Source organism: Mus pahari, chromosome 4 (assembly GCF_900095145.1).
Source record: "Mus pahari chromosome 4, PAHARI_EIJ_v1.1, whole genome shotgun sequence".
NCBI classification, from domain to species: domain Eukaryota; kingdom Metazoa; phylum Chordata; class Mammalia; order Rodentia; family Muridae; genus Mus; species Mus pahari.
Window position 1 is genome coordinate 130956651 of NC_034593.1, and position 17123 is coordinate 130973773.

A 17123-nucleotide genomic window follows, 5' to 3' on the forward strand; every position below is an offset into this window, starting at 1 on the left:
ATAAAATAAAATAAAATGATATGGGACAACTGGGGATTGAAAAACATTATATATTAATAAAAAAATAAAATATTATCCCCTAAAAAATGCACAAAACAAATAAAAGTCATACCAGGAAAAAAAATGATGTAGACTGGTACACATCGTAAGGAGTATCTAGCAGTTGAGGATTAACCAGAAGGGAAGAGGTAAAAACTTAGAGGTGAGGTAGGCGCTCTAAGATGCTGCTGATTGAGATGGCAGGACTCAGAATGTGCATCTTGGCTTGAGGTGGGGCTGTTAGCATTTACGTTCCTCATTATTAAACAAGAGAACCTGTGATCACTTAGGACATTGACACATAATGTAAGTGGTAGGTTAATTTTTTTAGTGAGTAACCTGCCTTGGTTTGACTATCTATCTATCTATCTATCTATCTATCTATCTATCTATCTATCTATCTATCTATCATCTATCTATCGATTGATCATGTATCTATCTACCTATCAATAAGTCTTGAGAGAATCTGAGTCTTCCTAATTACCTCACAAGGACTTTGGTGTGATGTCAGGAGGATCTTTGCCCTTATACATAAAGAGCACCTTGGAAAGCATCAGATTAAGGAAAGAATTTGAACTTTTTTTTTTTTTTTTTACACTTGGGAAACCGCTCCTAAAAAGATGTCTTAATTGAAGTGTGGCTTTAAATGAACACATGAATGTGACTCAAAAATTATACACAGATTTATTGTTCAGGTCATACTTATGAAAGTGTATGATGCTTAGTACAGAATGGCTGTCTTAATTACTTTTCAATTGCTGTGATAAAACATCATGACCAAGACAATTTATAGAAGAAAGCATTTATGTGGGGCTTACAGTTCCACATGGCTTGTGTCCATGGCTGTCTTGTCAGGAAGTATGTCAGCAGACAAGCAGGCATGTTACTGGAGTAGTAGCTGAGGACTTTACATCTTCATCTGCAAGGACTAGACAAAGTGAAAGAACTGAGACTGGTGTGGGCTTTTGAAATCTCAAAGCCCATCCTCAGTGACATACCTTGTTGGACAAGGCCACACCTCCTAATCTTTCTCAAATAATTCTTCCTACTGTGGACTAAGCATTCAAATAGGTGACCCTATGGAAGACATTCTTATCCAAATCACCACAATGGAAATATGCAAAATATTCTAATATAGATTGATGGCTCATTTTAGAAGGCGTCTGGAGTTCTAGGCATCATTATATTTATACCTCTTATCAGTAGTTTGCTATGGTCTAGACAGTCATGCTAATGACATAATGTAGCTTGTTCAAGGTTAGCAGTAATCATTGGGGAAAGTAATAGTTATTTTCTTATACAGATAAGTAATCTATATTAGAGCATGGGCCAATGGACTCATCAGTTGCAATGTTGGTCATCAGCACAAAGTCAGGAAACAGGTTGTATGGAGTGGATATTTAGGTTCTATACTATTTGTCTCTATGCTTCTATCCAGACGGCTTCTGTAGATTCTCTCTCTGTGTGTAAGGAGGTGGGGATTATTTTCTCCTTCAATTCCTAAACTTGAATTTGACCTTCTGTGGTCATCCTGGAACATCAGTCATCCTCCTCCCCATCTGCTGTTTAAGCTGAAGTGTACACTGATACTATTCTGCAGCTGGTGGGAGAGGAATTGCCATGTCTCTGATTTTGTCTGTTCATTAAGTTGAAAAAAATAACAGAGAAGTCAATACGATCTTGTGGCTTTTCTTATAAGTGTGAAGTTCCGTGGATAACAAAAAGTTGATTTTCAGATACTTAGCTGAGTTGCTTTTAAATGGAAACATTTCAGGATTGGGCTGTTAAAACCAGGTATCATTTTCCTCTAAACAGGCCATTTTAGAATAAAACTGTATCTGTCAGAAATAAAAAATGGTGTATTTATGCTTCATTGTAATCTGCTCATTGCTTTAAGGACTTCAGAGTCCCAAAGGAGTGTTAGCAAACAAGACAATGTCCCTGTATGCTTGATTTTCCATGGGATCTTTGCTTTTGATTACACGTGAGAATCAAGAGTGTCTGACAGTCACCTATTATCAACAGGTTTAGAAAGTAAAAGCCTAACTTATTTTGGTTTTATCCACAGTCATTTTGCATCTGCTTTTTCCTCCATTCCCCCATCTCATAAACTATTTTAGGTGACAACATGCAAATAAGCACATTTTCCGGCTAATTTCATCCAGTTTGGATTACCTGCCACACTGAAGATGCAGCTGCCACGGACTGAAGTTACAAGAGACAAAGATTCAGCTGCAAAAAATCTTTTTTCATCCTGCACATGATGCCAGAACCATTGTGCATCTAGGGGCAGAGCCCATAAGTGTGGCCACCAGGTTTCATATTGCTGAAACTTGCAATTCTCCAATACGAGATCCATTTCCTAGTCAATAATATATATTTCTTAAATCTTATCCAGAGACCGTGCAACTTCAATTGGTCTTAAAAGGGGAATTAACATGACTTGAACTAACACATCAAAGACAATCAGAGGTTCTAGTGTTCTCATAATTTAAGGGAAGGTTTAGGAGAATAACTTCATGAGAATTTGTTTACAAGAGAAGCAGCAGTTTTATAGTATACAGGTAGGGATGATATTATAGTTTTATTTTTCTTGTTTTCTCCCCTTCTTCTTTGCCTTTCTCTTTTCTTTGACTACTAAAACATTATCACAGAATGTCGGCTATAGCAAGTTCTGTGTTATTCCTCCAAATACATAATTCTAAACAAGATCAATAGAGGTAATGATTTTTGTGGAATTTATTGAAAGAGAAAGAAATATAAAAAAGAAATTATGCCAAATGTTCAGCAGTGTCACTGGGTAAATTCTGAAAGGCAGACCAATAGAACAAAATGTGTGAGAATAATGAGGACCATGCTGGGTAGTCTTTTGTCAACTTGACACAAACTAGAATTATCAGAGAGGAGAGAACCTCAATTGAGAAAATGCCCCCAGAAGATCTGGCTGCAGGCAAGCCTATAGAGCATTTTTTAATTAGTGATAGATAGCAGAGAGTCTACCCCATTGGGGGTGGAGCCATTCTTGGGCTGGTGGTCCTGGATTCTATTAGAAAGGAGGCTGAGAAAGCCATGAGGAGCAAGCCAGTAAGCAGCACTCCTCAGTGGCCTCTTCATATGCTCCTGACTTTAGGTTCCTGCTCTTTTTGAGCTCCTGTCTTGAGTTTCTTTGATTATGAGTAATTATTTAGAAGCTTACCCCCCCAAAAATAAACAAAAGAAAAACAAAAAAAGCAAACAACACCCCCCCCCAAAAAAAAAAAACTTACCACCTTTCCTTCTTCTGGTGGTTTGAAAGAAATGACCCCCTTAGATCTATAGGGAGTAACACTCTTAGGAAGTGTGGCCTTTGAGTATGCATGGCTTTGATGGAAGAGGTGCATGACTAGGGGATTGGTTTTCATGTCTCAGAAGCTCAAGCCAGTGCTCTTCTTGCTGCCTATGAGTCAAGATACAGAACTCTCAGCTCCTTCTCTAGCATCATGTCTTCCTGCATGCTACCATGTTTCCCTCCATGGTGATAATGGACTAACTTCTGACCTACAAGCCAGCCCCAATAAACCAGCTCCAATGAAGTGTTTTCCTTTATAAGAGTTGCAGAGATCAAGGTCTCTTCATAGCAATAAAACTAAGGGACACGTCTCACATTCCTTTTGGTCATGCTATTGATCACAGCAATAGAAAGCCTAACTAAGAGAGAAACTGATGCCGAGAGTGGGATGTAGCTGTGACAGAGATGCTTATAGGAGAATTACAGAAAAAAGTTTGGGATTTTGGGCTGGAAAAGCCAACAAGTGTTCAAAGCTTGATGTTCTGTGGGATCTGGAAAGATAAGAATGTTCAGAGGAACGCAGATGATAGAGGCCTGGCTTGGGACACTTTAGAGGGAAGTTTGAGAGTCCTTTGACTCTATTAGGGCAGTTTTCTATTTTGAGTTAAGAACTGTTGGTTCTGGTTAGCTGAGGCTGAAGAATCAGCTGTTGTTGAACAAGATACAAGAACTACTGAAGCAGTCCTTTTGCTTTACTGAGACAATTGATACTGGTTCAGCGGAGTTAAAAAAATTAGCAGTGATTAAGAAGCCAGCATCATTGAGGTGGAATCTTTGAGTCAGCACATAAAAGACGCATCCCCCAAATCCACTAAATGCTGGCATAAGAACTTAGTTTGGAAGAGTCACTCGGGTGGTGTTGGTTTTAAGGGCATGAAGGAGTCATGGAGACTAGCTGAGGCTCAGCACTGTGTTGCAAGGTTGGAGTCCCTGAAGAAAATCCTGGAGAGGCTACTGGCAAAAGTACATTGCGGTTGAAGCCAAAGACCTCCGTGTTTTGGAGTACCATGGTATATCTGCTAAGCACAGCAGCCAGTATGAAATATAGCCGACCGGAGCCTAGGAGACAATCTGTGTGCTACAAAAGGCAGAGACAGAGGAGCCTGCCCTGTGGAGCCCAGACTCTGACCACAGACTTACTTCCATTAGAGGGCTTTGTTGTGTTTTGTTCACATTGGCACTATGCCCTGGTTCTTCCCTCTTGAAGAAAGAAAGGAATTTGCCTTTTTACTTGACAGGAGTCCAGGGTTGAAAAACTATAAATTTTTAAGGATTTTGGAATTTTTACAAAGAATTTGGATTTTTAAAGCAGAGTTTGAATACTTTGAAGATATTTCAAACTTTTAATTGTTTGAAATTTTAAAGACTGTGGGACTTTAAACTGGAAATATTTTATATGGTGAGGTTCATATTTAATGTGTGATATTGGGGATGGACAAGAAAGGAAAGGTTATGGCTTAACAGTGATGTGTTTGTGTATCAGGTTGACAAGGAGCTGTTTATGCCGGATAGTTTTATGTAAAATTTGACACAAGGTAGAGTAACTTGAGAGATGGACAATTTAATTAAGACAGAAAATCTGGCTGCAGGCAAGCCTGTAGAGCATTTTCCTAATTAGTGATTGATGGGAGATGAGTTAGCTCATTGTGGATGGATATTCTCCTGAGTTGGTGGCTCTGAGTGAGTTCTACAACAAAGAAGGTTCAGCAAGCCATGAAGAGCAAGCTAATAACTGGTGTTCTTCCATGGCCTCTGCATCAGCTTCTCTTCAGTTCCTGTACTGTTTGAATTCATAGCCTTGGATGATGAATAGCAATGTAGAAGCATGTGCCAAATAAACTCTTTCCTCCCCAAATTGATTTTGGTTATGATGTTTATCACAGCAATAGAAACCCTAAGACAGAAACATTAGTGTGATATAAGGAGAGCCTCGCTACCACCCTGCGCCCCAAGAAAGGGCAGTGGAAAATAGCATTTTGTAAACAAAATAACATGAAACAACAGAAGAGGAGAAGGGAGGAGGGAGGAAGGAGAAGAAGAGGAGGAGGGATGATGGAGGAAGGAGGAGGAGGAGAAGAAGAAGAAAGAGGAGGAGGAGGAGGAGGAGGAGGAAAGGAAGAAGAGAATTGGTCCACTCAGAGGATATAGAAAACAAGATTGAGGCAAGGAGATTTTGGAAGATAAGAGATAGGATCAATGTACCGAAAGGTGGACAGAAGAGCTAGAGTACACCACCTGAGGGCAGAGGGTGTGGGCTGAGTTCAGCACATCAGTCAAGGGTGTTAACCTGCATTGACTGAGAATTTCTGAGTCTGTATTTTATCCTAAGAGCAACAAGAGGCAATGGATCTCTCTCTCTCTCTCTCTCTCTCTCTCTCTCTCTCTCTCTCTGTGTGTGTGTCAGGCATTGGAGTTGCCCGTGGAGGACAGAATAGGGTATTGGATTCCGTGAAACTGGAATGATTAACGGCTGGAAATTGAACCTGAGTCCTCTTCAAGACCAGCCAGCTCTTTTAACCACGGAGTCTTATCTTTAGCCTCCAACTACAATATTTTCCAGATCTAATCTATCAGTCTAAAATACTTACAGAGAATTCTGTAATTGTTCATAATAATTCCCACTTGAAGTTTTTTTTTTTTTTAATGTGTGTAGTACCATTTAATTAAGAAAAGAACTGAAGATATTTTCCACCTCTAATTTCTTCAAAGTTCTGGTGGCCTGTAATTTTTTTAACAAAATATTAAACATTCAATTTTACCAATAATGACTCGGGAGCCAGACACTGGGGTGAGAGGCTACTAACTCAGAGAGACAGCGAGCACCCAGCTGACCTTCCTTCTCAGCCAATGTCACAAAAGGAAACTTTCCTTCTCCACTCCATCTTCAAAGCCCCCAAACTGTATGTCCCTCAATTCTACTTCCTGTGTGTCTCCGTCTGTCCTTCTGACTTCCTCTGACTCTCCATGCTTTCTTCTGGTGTACACACCATGTCACCTGGTTGCTTGCTCTGATTCTTGACCTATTGTTGACTTTATTTAGTTTTGTTTACAACAAATGGATATCTCGTGGATTGAAGGTGTATGCTAGGGTTGAGCCATACCACCACCACCACCACCACCACCACCACCACCACCACCACAACAACAACAACAACAAAAACAACAACAAAAACAAAAATCTGGGATTCCCCCCCCCCCATAAACAACACAAGCTTGGGGTTTCACAGTGTGATCAAATTTCCTGCAACAGTGGCCCATAATCATTAATATCTGAGAGTGCATCAACTAGCCCTGGAGTCTGAGGGTGCAGTGATTGGTCAGGGCAAAGCTCACAGTTCCTAGTTGCCCTGAGTTGGAGGAATTTGTGGAATTAGACTTACAAAACGTCTTAGAGGCTAGCTCCCTCTTTTATTTTGTTGTATTATTTTACCAGTATATTTGAGAATAACATAGTTTACTATCACTGTCCTTTAAACACAATTTAAGTTGTATTTTTACTTCCTTTAATCTATATTATAGCTTGTCACTCTTGGCAACTCACTGCCATTTCCTGTCACATCTCGACAGCAGGAACTTAGAGAATGAGAACTGAATTTCTTATCGTTTCTGCCAGCAGCCTTCTAGCTTGGAATCTACTAATGAAGACATTTGTGCAAAGGTTGAAAACCAGAATCAGGAGGTGGTTTTTCTGTGGGACAATGCTAGGAAGATGTCTGGCTGGCAAAGGAGAGAAGCAAGATTCTTCTAGATTCTTCTTGGTAACACTTAGATATGGAAGATGGCTGAAACCAGAGGCAGTATCTTTTGATTTTTCCATTTCCTGATTTCCTTAACACGTTGAGGCTTCCTTGCCCTTTCTCTACCAGTTTCCTCACAGATCTAATCTCACATATTGAATTCACTCCAGGGTAAACTGTCCAGAGAAGCTTCTGTTTTTCCAACTGAGATCTGAACAGTAGATGCTGTTATTAGCCAATCTGTATTTATAAACCTGAATTCAATGTGTTTAATGAATCAGTAACTATTCTCCCTGAATAATAGCTAACTAGATGCATGATTTTCTTGGTCTATATTTTTAAATTCTGATGTTAATCATGACCTCTGCATCGCTATTATAATGCTGATGAGTTAAAAACTTCAGATTTTATAAATTATAATGCAACTTTTACAAGTTATTTTTATGTATTCTAATTAGCTTTTAATATTTTTTACAGTATTTATTTTTATTTTGTGTGTCTGAGTATTCTGCCCACATGTATGCCTGTATACCATGTGCATGCAGCACTCACAGAAGCCAGAAGAGGATGACAGATCCCCTTAGAACTGGAGCTAGAGACTGTTGTCAGCTGCCATATCAGTGCTGGGAATCAAATCTGCCTCCTCTGGCAAGCCACTAAGTGCTCTTGACCGCTAAGCCATCTCTCTAGCTCATATGTTGAAATTTTAATGACTGCCCCCCCCACCCAGGTTCATGGATTGAAGACTTGGTCCCCAACTCATTTTTCTTTGCCAAAGGCATCTCCGGAATGGCCAGCAGAATTCTAAAAGGGCATGCTTTTTGAAGGGAATGACTGGCCACTGCTTTCTTTCATGTTCCAGGTGCCATTCAGGAAGCTACCTCCAATACCTCATCACAACCTCCCGGATAATTAGCCAATGGACTGAGACTATTGAAGAAATATTCCAAAATGAGAACCAAAATACATCATTCCTCCTTTTAAAGTAATCAGCACAAGTATTTTGCTGTAGTCATGCAGATCTGAGTAGGACAGAAGAGCATGAAGCATCCCCCCCCAAACATACAACCAGATATTGTCTCTTCTTAGTCTTACCCTCTTAGAATCTTCATGCCATGGGTCTTGTATAATTAATGATTCTTGGACTGGGATCATGTACCCTGTCTGTATAGGTTTCTACTTCTTATTCTTTTAAACTCATAAGTATTTTTGATGCTTCAACTCAAATGTCTTTTTCTTCTTTTTTCCCTTTATTCTTACTCCCAAGAGCTCCCACTAAACTTAAAACTTCTTTAAGCTGGATTTAAAACTGTATTATTTTTTAGGTATTTGCTTTGTTCCACACTGTCACTAGAAAGAAAATTCTTTGAAAAATGCAAAGAACTCAATAGATAGTCATGGACTTGAAAGATTGTCCTGAAATAGGCTCTCTATGTACCATATACAAAAGAAGGAAATGGAAAAAGAAAAAAGAAACTCAGAGAAGACCAAAAGCTATTTTTTTTCTTAAAGCAAAAATAAAAAATATCTTCAAATTGATCTAATGCATTATTAAGTAGCCTAGGGAAATTTTGACTATACTCTTGTTTTATAAAAGGAGAAAAACTACTCAAGAAATGTTCTTGTTTTTTGAAAACTGATGTCTTGAATATGTACTATTTTCAAGCTACAAAAATGTAACTCATGCTAAATCCTTTAGGGATATGTACACTTATAAATATAACATTAATACACAAATATACAACATAATGTAACTGTGCCATGCACCATACGGAAGGACTGACAGCGAGAACGAGTGTAAGGCTTGCAGAGAAGAGCTCTCCTGGAAGCCAGTGGATAAAAGAGAAGGAGACCACCTAGAAGGCAAGTGGGAAACTGTTTCATTAACCAGAACTGTCGTGGAGAATCACAATGTGGACACAAACAACCACACCCAAACCCAAGCAGCCATTGATAAACTAGGAGACATGTTTTATAGACAGTTTAAATGAGGATATGAGGGAATAATTAACACTAAAGACCATCAATGACACCACATGGAAATCTAGTACTACCAGATGATTCCTGGAGCATTTAGTAAACATGTAAACATGAGTGTAAATGGGGTTGCCCTATAAAGAGGTGGTAGGAGCAAGGACATTGCTTTCCACCAGCCACATGGGTTATCAAATAGAAAGCTCTGTGCCAGGGCATGGGTTACCTCTTTTCCACTGGGTTGGTAGTGGGGTCCTGTGATCCTCCCAAATGTTACAGGCAGTTGCCGTTGCATCTGATTGCTATCCAGAACCGGATGACAAATTTCTACTGCTGAAATCACCACACCCTTGAATCTTAGCACATGGATAAACACAGCTGGTATTGACCTGGAAGCTCCATCCATACTCTGTAGCTAATATGAAGGTGCTATTCATGCTCCTGGAGAAAAAAAAAATCAACAACTTATCCTTGCTTCTTGCATTCTTTTCTTGACAAAAAATGCTATCATATCATTTTTATTTCTTTCTATGCAATGTATAAATTTTAGGGTGGTCATTATAAAGATATATTGGTATATTGTGTATAACCTTTTTCTTTGAAGTTATTTTGATTTACAGGAAATTTGAAAAGGATACAGAAATTTCTTAATTTTTTTCCACTGAGCTTCCCTTGGTATCAACACTTTATGTCACCATAGTACATTTTACAGAGGTAAGAAGCCTGAATTTAAACCATACTACTGCTAAAACTCCTCAGTTTTTTTTAGATTTCACTAATGTTTTCATTCTATGCAGAAAGATCATTGCATAGAAATATCATCTCTTTTGTGATCAGTAATGGTTTCTCATGTCTTCTTTATTATCCTGACTGTGACAGTTTTGAACACTAGCCAGTTATTCTGTAGATACCTCTCCCTTTGGGATGTTATACCTTTTTTTCCTGTGAGATCAGTGCCTGTATATGTGACAAGGCTACCATTCCTGTTATAAATTTTCAAGGACTATAGTCAGTGTGACTCATCACTAAAGGTTTTGATTTTGATTTCCAAGTCCAAGTAATGTTCAACAGATTTCTCTTTTCATTTCTCTATGTGCCTACCATATTCTCTTCTTGGCAAACAAGTCACTAAGTATGCTCAAGGGCACCGAAGACTAGTGAGGAGTACCAAGGACCATCTCCTGGAGAGGAGACCTTCTCCAAAAATTATTTTGAATTCCTCTGGAGGGAAAATATTTCTCTTATTATTTTTCTTTCATCTATTTATGGTATTATAAACTCACATATTTATCTTGCATTTTGGGTTATTATAATTTTGGTTGTTGTTGTGGCTCAAATTTTTCAAGCTTTGTTGCTTTTATCTTATGACTTCTCCTTACAGGACCACTTTCTTATCGAAATGGACTCTGTCCCATTAACATAACACTATCAACTCTGGCTAGGGACTTTGTGCCATAACCTCAAACACTCCAGTCACAGAGGTCATAGATTTTCCTCTTCATGCTTAAAAAGTCACTCTAGTCAAGCTCATATCGCTCCTCAAAACCAGGAATGGTGGCCTCAGAACTTTGATAGCAGGCTTCATAAGGCTCTTTCTAAAAAGGAACAATTTATTGGAAGACATAAGGGGCTAAGTTCTCTATGGGTCAACACTTGAGAATGATCTTGGGAACCCAAGGAGGAAGCAGGGAGACTGAGTCCCAAGGTCATCTTGTCACTGCCCCTTTGGGCTCTTTGGTTTCAGCAACAGTCTCAGACTGAAGACAGGTGATGAATTTGGGTTCATAGTGAAGTTAGTTGAGAAGGAAATGAAGACAGGTTTAACAGGAAAGATTAGTGGGCTTTCTACCTCTGGGCACTAAACGTCTGCTTTGGTCCCCACTAATCAGTTTCCCACGTGCCTCTTGCCATTTGCTTTATTAGGATGAGTTCCTAGAGCTCAAATGGCTGCTCCGTGCTGGCCGTCTTTTCTCTCTCTCTCTCTCACTGCCCTCCATTTAACCCACTTCTTTTTTCCTAAGTGCCTGTGCATAGAGGGCTGGTCAAGGGGGAAATTATGTTGATTAGGAAGCATGGTCCAATTAAGTCAGACATGATGGGAAAATTGCTTTAGAGTCCAAATATATACCTGCAGGATAGAGGGCCTCTGTAACACCTGCATAAAGAGTGTACAAATTTCAGAGCGTATAGCTGAGGGCAAAGAAAATGGAAGGCTGATAAATTTGCATATAAAAGTGATTAGGGACAGCTAAACAATAATATGTATCTTGGAGGGAAGGGGAAATGGTGTAGATTTTTCTCTAGACCTGTGATATTTAGAAAACATCTGCTTTTTAAAATAACAGAGTTAGAGATACAAGGCAGGTTAAGCTATCAGCAGTCTTCAGCTCTTGCCTTTCATGTTTATTTCCCCATTTACTCCAGTTCACGCCCACTCAAATCTTCACATGCAGTCCTGCTCATAGCAATTTCTGATCAGAGTTTCCATCTGAGGAAGAAGACTTGAGTAGTGTTGTAAGTCTGAAATGACTTGAACTGTAGGAGCTGGGACAGCAGAGGCCAGAGGACATCACAGAGAGACCACTTACTGAGAAGTAGCTTTTGAAATGCTCTATCTACCTCCTCTGACTGCTTTGGTAAGGGTTTCAGAGTGGTTGACAGATTATGTAATCTACCCACCCAATGATAATGCTTTTTTCTTTGGTGTAGAGAAATTGTTAGGGCACTTCTATTTCAGCTAGTCTCTAGTTAATAATCAATAGTCTTGTTGTCTAATGAAGTGATGGCCTTGACACCGGCCTTTGTGCAGTGTTAAAATAACATTGATCGTTATCATTATCATATGCCCTTGATATACTGAATAAGGACATGGATATCAATCTTAGAGCAGAATAACATTTCATAAATCTTAGAGAAATATCTGGGATTGTCCAAACCAGCATATACTTCTTGACAGCAAAGTGACAGAGGAGCCCAAGACACAGATCATTTATAATTTATCTCTAAGCCTAGACTGAAGAAAAAGTCAAAAGTCGCATTTAGTATAGAAAGTGTCACAGAACTCACAGGAGCACCCCATTTTCAGTGGTTTTTGAAGAAACTTTTGGGATAGAAGAAGGAGGAGATGGTTGTTTTTTCTTTTTTTCTTTTAGCCATTCCCTTGCTAAAGAGTGTTTTGGGTTTTATGCTAATTTTCAATCACTTGCTAATAAAAGGCATGGAACAGGGTGGGCCAGGCTAACATTCAACATGGCTGAGGAGCTGCCAGAGCAGAAGATCCCTTGTCCAATATGCCATCTTTAAGCTAGTCCTAGATTCCAACCTTTCTGTTTAAATGAATTCAGAATGGCGTCGATACTAAAGTTAAGTGTGCTGACAGAAAACTATAATTCTACCTGTGGGAATCAGAAGCAGGAGGACTGTAAATTTGAGGTCAGCAAGGGCACACAGTAACTTTGAGGACAGCCTGAACTACAGTATGCAACCCAGCCATTTCCCAGTCTGAAAATTTTCTTTTTAACCAATAAAACTGAAAACTAGACTCTCATTGAGAAACACTTGTTATTCATGAGGTTATTTTATTAAGTGGGTGTTGAGGGGTTAAAGTTGGTCTATATTGCCAGATAATAAATAATTCAGAATCAGAAATATTGAATCAAAATTTGAAGGTAAATGACTTTTCAAATTAATATATATATATATTATAAAACAATGCACTAATGGCTTGTTGACTCTGCTGAGCATCTTTACCACAAATATGAAGAGACATTGTTCTGAGAAGTTGACCTGTTCCTGCTAACTCTCCGGTCTGGAGTAACTGCTCCATGCTGTGTGGAGAGAAGTGGACCTGTTCCTGCTAACTCTCCAGTCTGGAGTAACTGCTCCATGCTGTGCAGAGGTTCCGGAGACAGGTGCAAAGTCACAGTAATTATTCTTATGCTGCAGAATTGTCCTTGTGAACTCAGTAGAATTTGAGCATGTGTAAACAAAACAAGAGAATGTAACAGTTTTTTGAAGTATTCTGAGTCTGGAGACAGAGAAACTCAGGTAAAGAGAAAAAGCACAGGAGCTCTGATGGGATGCAGGCAAATGATGCACCAGCAAGCCTCACCCTAGACTTAAGACAAATATATCTGCTTTCCTCAACTATATTTTAAGTTTGTATATATTCCATTTTTACTTAATCTGTTTACCATCAATGTGTTACAAATGTAAAGATGCCTTAAAAATAAAAATAAATAAACACGAGCTTTTTTATTTTTAAAGGAAAAACAGAAATTCTGCCTTTTAAGAAAAATAGAGGTCTGAGAAGACCAAAGTGTGTTTATGTATTTGTGCATTGTGGATATACATGCAGTATTCATATGGTATATTTTGTGTCGTGAATGTATACATTTCTTGTGTGTTGTGTGTCTACTATATTTAAAAAATATACCTCTTATCAGTGCTCCCAAGAACATGGCTCACCAGAGAAAAACATACATCCTCATGTGAATTGAAGGTAGACCAGAAGCTTTTGGAAAAAGATTCAGTACTAAATCTATTGAGATACTTAGTCAAAGTATCTTATATGGTTAATTTATTCAACTAGTTATTTCTGCTAGAAGTAATTTCGATTGAACTAAAGCAATCCATGTCCAAAGCAATTCTATTTCTCTCTAAGACATTTTTAAAGGAATTATTGTACTGTGGTTATCTGTAGATGTTTTTGAATATTCCAACTTGTAAACCTAGTAGAATTCTTTTTTGAAAAAACCATCAGGAAGCACTTGTTCAACACATGCAGTCCAGGATGGGAGACAGAGAAGGGCAACGTGCTTATATGCGGGTGGTGCACTGTTCACACTTACCGTCTTTTGGAGTCTTTATATTTAACTGAAGACACCTTAAAAGAAAACAATTGCTGTTAGGAATTATGTAAGCTGGACACTCGTATGACTAAAGCCAGAAGCCACTTTCAGTAAATGACTTCAGACACTGAAAAGAAGGAGTAAAATCCCCTGCCTGTGTACCGTTCTTTCTCCTTCACCTGCCAAAAGTGTAAATATTTTTAGAAATATATTATTTACAAGGCAGGGAGCTTTTGGGGGGAAGCGTTGGGCTAGTAGAAGAACGCAGATAAATGTGGTAGCAGGGAGAGCTTTATGACCACTCCAGACTCAACTGTCATTGCTTTGGTACTTTCTGTCAGTCTGACTAAATCCTGTCATCCCTCAACCCGGTTTAAATTAACAGGTAATTTGTAAATGTCACTTCAGGTTAGGCCGATCATTTTGTTTCTACTCTACCAATGCAAAGTCTAGGACTAATTTTTCTTGTCTTCTTTTAATAGGATTTTCATTTATAAATAGAATTATGTTCTGAAAATAAATTACAGTAAGTGATGCAGGAACGGTAGCAGTACCACTCTCTTGGAATTTCAAGCACCTCCATCAGAAAAGATTAATAAAAACACTTCAAAGGCTAAATTCCATTTAAGCAGAAGACAGCTTTTGGTTAATATTTAATCTGAGTCACTGAGATCTTGGTAGAAAACATAATTTTTTAATATCTAAATTAATTTTCAAAACAAAACCATTAATTTTGTTTGGAGGGTTTGTGCAGTGAGAAACTTTCAGTAATATATTTGCAAAGGGAAAAGTTAATCAATTAATTTCTCTGGTGAAAAACAATAGCTTTTGAGTGTTGTCTTTGCTCTAAATGAGTTTCTTCTTATCTGGTCAGGTGTAGGCCTTGAGAATTCTTTCTCCTGAAGGGAAGAATCTTTTCTTGATGTCTCTTCCGGGACTGTGACATCCATGTCTCTGGTCTTTGTGCAAAGGCCTCAGCAGGAGCCTGAGCTTCTCTACAGCTGAGACTGGAAAAGCAGCTGCTGGGAGTTTCCCCGTGGATGCCCTGGGCACTGTGGCAGGTCCATTGCACTGATGGATTCATTTTTTTTTTTTTTCAGAGGAGATTAGAATTGGAAGCTGCAGTGGAGAATCAAATCAGGCTAAAAGGGAAAGCGAGAGGCCTTTCTAAGTCACACGAGAAGCAGCAACCAGTTATTGATTGATGTTGGGAGACAAAGAACCAGTATCTGTCATCAGGTTTATCTATATCTGCATCTTGATTGGTGGAAGAGTCAATGTGACCATTTGTGCCACCTTGCCAGTTTCCTCATTTACTAGCTCTCTAGCCTGAGGCACGTGCTTTCTTCTGAGTTGAAAAAAAAAATATGATTTGAAAATTTACCATCTGTTTCTGGTCTATATTAGTGGCATCCGTGTAGCTGCAGTACATAGGACATGCTCTAAACCTATTTTGTGAACACTACAGACATAACCTAGGACATCACCTTTATTGCCTTCCTAGTCAGAGCTGGAAACAGCTGGACCTGGGAACCTTTTTCTTCCTTCCAGCCTGTAGTACCATCTTAGCAGGAAGGGAAAGGGGCGATCTAATGTTCAGCATCAAAAAATTAATTTAATAGAAACCCCTATTTCAAACCAGCCTGTTCCATAGTCCAATACTACCTCCTCCCTCCCTAACCTGTTTTGTGACTGCTCTTTGTGGACTCTTCTATCTATGCTGAGTATGCTATGTGGAGACATAGACATTCAAATAGTGTTGGAAGCAGGCTTCCATCAAATGTCTGCTCCACCTCATGTCTTGTGTGGTTCAGTGAACAAGCATCCTGTGGGCTTTTTAATTCCCCTAAGTGGCTGTTTTCCTGCTGGACATGGGCTTTTAATATAGTCACGATCTCATTGTGGGAACTTGGAAAACAGGAACATTATAATCATTTGCTCCCTGATTTATACTTGCACGTTTCTTCCAATGTCTTTCCCTAACAGCAGCTTTTAAAAATAGATGTTATTCTGATCAGTATACACATTGCTATAGAACTTTAAGTATGTCATTTGTCTCTCAGAATTTTTCCACATAGTTTACAGCTATGAGATTTCTAAAAGAACAGGGTTCTCAGGGAAATAACACTTGTCCATGTTCTATGCATTTTGTAATATTGATGGGACGCCTTCCAGTCAGTTGTGTTTTTACACTAAAATCCACTCCTTAAAAAACATGTTATAGAATAAACATTTGATCCTTAAAAGAATATCTCAATGTTTGTGGCTTCACTTGCCTAGAGTGAGGCTTCTTTCCTTTGGGTGCCCATCTGTGAAAGGTGACCCCTGTTCCTTGGTCCAGTGTCCTTGATCAGTTCTAAAGCTTATTTGTGTGCAGAATATGTTTTCTTTAGTAGATGATACTTACTGTAAAATATGTGATTATGGCATAGGAGAGGTATTAGGTGACTCTCATACCTTCAAGCAGCCTGTAATTCTCATTTCTTTCGTAATAGTAAATTGTCTTTGAGCTTTCATTAACACTAAAATTTTAAAACAAGTAATGCTTCAGAGACAATTTTGGGCGCTGGTGAGACTCAATTCTAACCTTGCCATGACTTACCACAGCAGCTTAGGGGATTGCAGACCTTATCTGTCTTCTGTATCCTTGCTTCTAACTAGAGTTGGTTAGGGGGAGATGAGCCATTGCCTTTCAGACTTCATGAGGTTGACTTTAAAAATCTTTGCAAAATATGAAGCATATGTTTAAGAACAATAATAATTATGACTCAGCCCGTTTGCATGATTTTTTTTTTAAAACACGAAATAATAATAAAGCAGACCTGCTTCTTATTTACACAGCCCAGTACTTTGAAATTTCTCATGGCGTAAAAGCAGTCCTTCATGCACATAACCTATGAATTATCCTTGAAATAAAATGTTTAATTACAGTTGACATTTCTGAACCCATTGCAGGTGGTGCCCATCTGAGGAGTGACATTGTTTACAACACTACAAGGTTCCAGGCCCGGTGTCAGAGATTATAAACCAATTTCCATCCCTGCTTTAATGCTGGTTTAATATCAGAAGAAGAACTTTACTGTGTAAATATTAAACATTTTGTTTAAATATTAAGTACCAAAGGTCTTTTCCTTTTGATTATTAAAACAGGAAGAGCCCCAACTTTGAAAGAGGTGCCTTGTTGTATTAAGAACA